The sequence below is a fragment of the Camellia sinensis genome, chromosome 5 (genome assembly GCF_055761805.1).
Source record: "Camellia sinensis isolate YWXY chromosome 5, ASM5576180v1, whole genome shotgun sequence".
Lineage (NCBI taxonomy): Eukaryota > Viridiplantae > Streptophyta > Magnoliopsida > Ericales > Theaceae > Camellia > Camellia sinensis.
In genome coordinates, this window is record NC_138965.1 from 142,495,360 (window position 1) to 142,501,359 (window position 6,000).

A 6,000-nucleotide genomic window follows, 5' to 3' on the forward strand; every position below is an offset into this window, starting at 1 on the left:
TGGATCAATTTGAGACAAAATTATATTCAGGATAAGATATTTCCAAACATAACTTAACATGCAATAATCATGCCACGCGATTGCCTCCGTGTAGTTTGGACAAACTTGTATGAGCTTATGAGTAGAATCATTGACACAGAGCTACGACAAAAATCGAGTTCAACATCTCCTCTACAAAGCCCTAATGCATTAACTCTATCAGAATTTTGGCCATGAGAAGCAGAGTAAAATCCATATCTGTTAATGGTTGAGGAGAAAGAAGAAAGGAGGGTCTTGAGGTTTGCCTCATAAGTAGTAGTTTTGTTATTTGGATTAGGCACACAGAAACTGAATATGAAATTAGGCTGAGCAGTGGTGATGGTGATGGTGTTGGTGATGAGGGTATGTGAAAGGAAGAAAAGCAGTCTCCAATAAACCATTTTTACTGTATCTATATATGTAAATCATAAAGCATTATAAATTAACGTATCGGATAAAAATAATTTGGATCATACCTTAATGACACAACCTCGTGGGTAAATCACATGCTTCCAAAATCTGATTAGTCAACGAACCCAGCAGTGGAGTGATACTACAAAATGAGTATCGCCCACACAAGTCACAGTGCAAAATGGCTTGATCGTTGTTTTCTGGGAGAGAGTCAGAAAGAGAGTCAGGGAAAAAAGGTTATGGGTAAAAACCACATAACGTATATCTGATATACGTATATCTTTAGATTAACCATATAATCTGATATATAACCAATATCTATCTATCCATCTATCCATATCTATTAATATGATAGATATAGATATCCTGAATGGTTATCCAAATAAATTTGAATTCAAATTCAAACTTACATGGATAAGGTTCGAAAGGTTCAGGTTCAAAAGGTTCTAAGGGTCATGCCACATGGGCGCCCAATTTCTAACATCTCCCACTCGAACATGAGTTGGAATGACATTGCCATATCTCTATCTCAATCTCACCCAAAATTAAACAATCTCATACTAGCCACTACATCGTGCGACTGCTAAGAACACATGCATGTGGGAGCTCTATACTAGAAACTCAAAATGAGCCAGCATAGAGACATCAACCCAAAAAGAAAAGAAATAGTGTCTCATATACCCCAGACCCATCTAATTACACCGGTCCAAAAAACATCTTTAATCCCTCAAAAGAGCATGTTTGACCCTCTCAATTCTTGCAATATATTCACACTCAATCCCCTTCTCATACAGAGCGATGTGAGTTACCGGCAGTGAATATACAACAGTGGTGTAATACTAGATGATCTTCTCTTTGCCCTCATGCCATTTAGTTTAGGATTGACCGCTTTTCCAGTGATGTCCCTTAAGGCCGAATCATACATGACCGCAGGCAACATACCAAAGTAGCAGAACATCAACCCTTACCTTATGACATAGTCAAAAGTCACAAAAGGGTACATAAATGAAAGTCATATCAATAATGACACGTAAGACTCACACGGTGAGGAAACAGGGATCCATTCTCTCACCTCTTTACTAAGTCGCCAAGCACATATAGTATGAATACATGTTACGGTGGAGTAACTCTTCCAAAAGAGTGACGTCATCCTCGATACACCGTACAGATATAAGTCTAGTCGTCTTCTAGCGCCTAACCCGAATTCTCTATTTGCTCGCCTTCTAGGCGCCAAATAAGATCTCGCATCTGGCTAATCATAATAAGCACAACATAGAAAGTGGGTACTAATATCCATGTTTGATCCTTAACACGACCTCATCTTGGTTGTAACCAAGGCGACATATATAGTGGATTATTTAAGCCTCTCTTGGCTCCAAATAAAAATAAACCACTAGTCTCATCCTTGCTCGCTCCAAAGTGCCAAGGGCGATTGCTTGTGTGAGTGAGCCAATCTTGCCTGCTGACATCATCATCTGCTAATCATTATGACACAAACCATAATAGTGTCAATATCCCATCATCTCAAAATAAGTGATCGATTTAAAAAAAAAGACCACAGCTTGCGTAATTATAGATTCCAAACATAAGCCTTATCAGCACCTCTTGCGATAAGTATATACAACGGAATCCACCATGTGCGCCTCACATGAAGTAATTTAAGATCACTACCTCTTGCACAATAACCTCTCTAAAGATATTTTGGTGACCAATTTGCGTTCATTCTTGATACGCCCAACTAGCGCATATGCACCCAACTAGCGCATTGAATCTTACAAGGAGCAAATTAATATACTACTAGTAAAGCATTTTATCCACAGTCTAATGAGCAAGGTCAATGTCTAAACAACTCAGTTGACTATTTACCAAAGATAACACTTATCATGCCGAATACACCCACATAGCGTACTTTAGGCTCCCACAACAAAGAAAAGATCAAGGAATATAGGTCATCTGTTTCTCCCAAAGACAATTCGAGGATTCACTCAATAGCTAAGGCTCTGGCTTTTACCGATAGGTAAGTCAATGGGTTTGCAATTTTGCATCTAGAATCGTTCTAGGATATTCCTTATGTAAGTCATCGAAGACAAAACATGAATTCTCCCAAAGCAATCCCTAAGGATCGTACATCCGAGCATATAAATTACATCACCCATGTCCATCATATCTAAAATAGAGGACTGCCCACCCTAGGTGGTGACAACCTTATAAATTCCTAGCTATAATGACTATGTAAGGAAAAACTTCTTTTGGACCATTGATCATGCCTCAGTGGTCTTCATCGATCATCGTTGGCCTATCATGGCTTGACGAAATCTAAGAACCACTATTTCGATAACTGTTTTAGGTTGTAAAATATTTATTGGAACTAGCAACCTTTTTGCGCTCCTAACTTTTCACCATAAAAGCAGAAGGTAAATCCCTACGGATCTACTTATCCAATTCTCTAACGAGAAAGTTGGGTCACAATATCCACAAATCAATGTTCCGAACTTATGTCAATCATAGCCTAAGTCAAAATAACCTCACTCCCCAGGAGGAAGTCTTCTCATGGTCTACACTTTCCTCAATGGTGCGACTTTTCGGTATCTAGCGAGCCTTATGCCTCAACAATGACTATCCAAATTACGTATAACTTTATAACAGTTTTGCGTCATAATGGAAAGTCAACCAAATTATAAAAAAAGGTTAATCCTCAAAGACTTTGTCTTAAACTGCGCAACATTGATCCACTTCCTAAAAATAGGGGACTAGAGCCTTAGGCATTATCCTAGGCTCTTTATCATCTTGCGGCGCAATCATGAATGTTTCCCTCTCAATCACCCAGTGATGACGTGAAAAATTTTCACATTCGCTACCACGCAACTAAGAATGTAGAGTATTCTTCTCTAATGGAGTAATCCATTAGTAGGCACATCGCTCCCACTGTCCCTAGGATATTGGAAATTTATTTCCATTCTCAACTAGGCTACATAGAGCGCTATGCCTAGAATTCTCTATCTTATAGAGTTCCAAAAACTCTATTCACGTCACCTTTACTAATAAAACTTTATGTGACTTAGTTACACTACCACAAAGCTGCTTACCTATATGCATATGACCTGGAGGGTTTACATTACCGCATACAATAATGCGCCACACGACCCTTTGTGTTTACAAGACAGCATACAATAATGCGCTATAAAACCCTAGTTCTTAACTTCGCAATCTTATGAGAAGTAAAATAAAGATAAGCTGCTTAACGGTTACAGATCGCCCATAAATGGCTCTCCGCTAACCCATTACTCAAATGGAGTGTAAAATCTGATATGGAGGGCACTTAGTTAGGGATATAGGCAACAAACTAGTGCAATTCCCAATTGGAAAACATTTTACGCCATTATCCACCTAACATTAACAATATTTAATTCCTTATCTCTACTACACCATTGTGTTGTTGAGTACTAGGAATAATCAATTTCTAAGCATCTATCTCTCTTCACAGAGTTTTCTAAAATAACTCAAATAGATACTCGCCACCTTGGTCAAAACTAAAGGCACGAAAGCTATTATCTCATTGATCTCAACCTCATATGTGCTATGTCAAAAATCATCTCAAAACTTTTGACTTATAGGAGATCAAATAGTCTTGACTCAGATGCGTATCGTAATCTATAAATGTGTCGAGATTGAGGCTTAGCTATCATATCCTTACACATATCTAGTCACAAATATCATAGTGGACTAAATGCGCCAATACAAATGACCTCCTATGGCTTTCTTACTTACTCATGTGCAACCATTGCGAACAAAGTTACATTCACATGAGAGCAGGATGTCATAAGCGAGTGGGCCCGAGAAGGCCTACTCAAACCATCGTGTCATCATCTCATTAATGTGATTAAGTATAATAAGCCACTAGTTCATGACCAATGTCATAAACTAATTCCAATCATCTTAATGTGTGAGTTCTCGAAGACAAGTTTTAAAGGTTTAGGTCTAACTAGGTAATGACTCACGACTAATTCATATTCACTAGATCATAAAAGGATGTCATGGAGATATCAAGTGCGCCTAAGTCGCAAATTTAACTAGTAAGTGCTAATCCCCCGCACCTTCAAGTCAATTTTATTCTCCATACACTTTACTGCATCTAGTTGAAAGATGACGATATTCCTCTTGCCATATCTATTTCTCGCTTCATAGTTACTTGCAATTAATTCTACTATCCACAAGAAGGAGAGAATAAGCTATCAACTATGATAGCTCCAAAGTAACTTAAGCGCGAATTAGGCTAAAGAGTCGAATTCAACCCAATGCTCTCACAAGCGATGCGTCAAATTCTTAGAGTCATAACAACCTTGTCGGCCTTGACCTTTTCATCACTATGCCGCAACGTTTGTGCTTAGTGCTAAACGTTATTCAAAATCGTTAGCCTAGCTAAGGAATCATACAAAGAAGCCCCTCCTCATGTCTCACACTCAAGTGTGGAAACAGTAAGTGTCCAGACTTAGACAAGTTGGCAATGCTAATAGATTTTGCAGTTTCTAAGCGCTAATCTTTTCACTTAGTGTTAATAGATTTTACAGCTTCTAAGCGCTAATCTTTTAACTTCACGTGATATTTCAACACACACTATTATAGTGTATGAAATTTTGCTCCATCCACTCTCAATAATTGGGTAGAGAGCAAAACACTGCTCATACTGGCTACTCGTCTTACACTTAATGACTAATTTATTTAAGCTCGCATTTCTTGGATGACGTGACTCTTGAATGTTACTTCATCTAATGATGCAACATTATTTACAAGTCAAATTACAAAGTCAATCTGCGCAGCTCAATAGTCAAGATCATATACAGATCTATTGAGGGCTTACTAATTTCATAACTCCAAAACTCGCCAACCAAAACTACGTAGCGTGCCGCTAACCATAGCGCACACATTAGTTTTTATTATGCCAAACAAGGCAACAAAACTACGGTGACTTTGAGTCATGTTTCCTTACATTGGCTCAATTAAGACTTGACCTAAAGTCTCCAAAACTTTTGCTCATCTAAAGAATGGGATTACATTGTTCACATTTGAACATCTTTACTAAGTCTAGGTCAACCAATTAACTACCATAAGCTAAGTCAATTTAGAGAGAAATTCATTGGGATTAATTTGATTAGCATAATATAATTTTGCCACAAAAATCTAAATTAAATAGTGACAATATTACACAAGTCGCAAGATCGAAAATTCACTATGCTCGTAATCATCTCTTGCGCCACAGGTGACAATTATCCAAAATTTAATTTAATTTATGTGCAAAATATTAGCTTTCGAGAGTTAATCTACAAAGATTTCTCTCAACCGAATAACCTCCCACTGACTATGGAATGTCTAAAAGCATGATAAAAAATTCTAATTCCATACAATAGCATCATGATGTAAATTCACAATCAACTCATGCTATGTTACATTTAATAACGAAATTAAAATAAAAAAAATAATTAATCATGCTATTCTAATTACAACATATTACAAACCCTAAAAAAATAATATGCTGTATTTAATATTCAAATTATACCATAACAGAAACTGTAT

The 6,000-nt window shown here is 37.3% G+C and overlaps 1 pseudogene; it reads right to left on the reverse strand.

Moving 5' to 3' along the window:
* The window catches only part of LOC114279779 (cysteine-rich receptor-like protein kinase 44), a 59,016-nt pseudogene extending 58,597 nt beyond the window's left edge, over positions 1-419 (reverse strand).
* Positions 420-6,000: the final 5,581 nt, after the last annotated feature.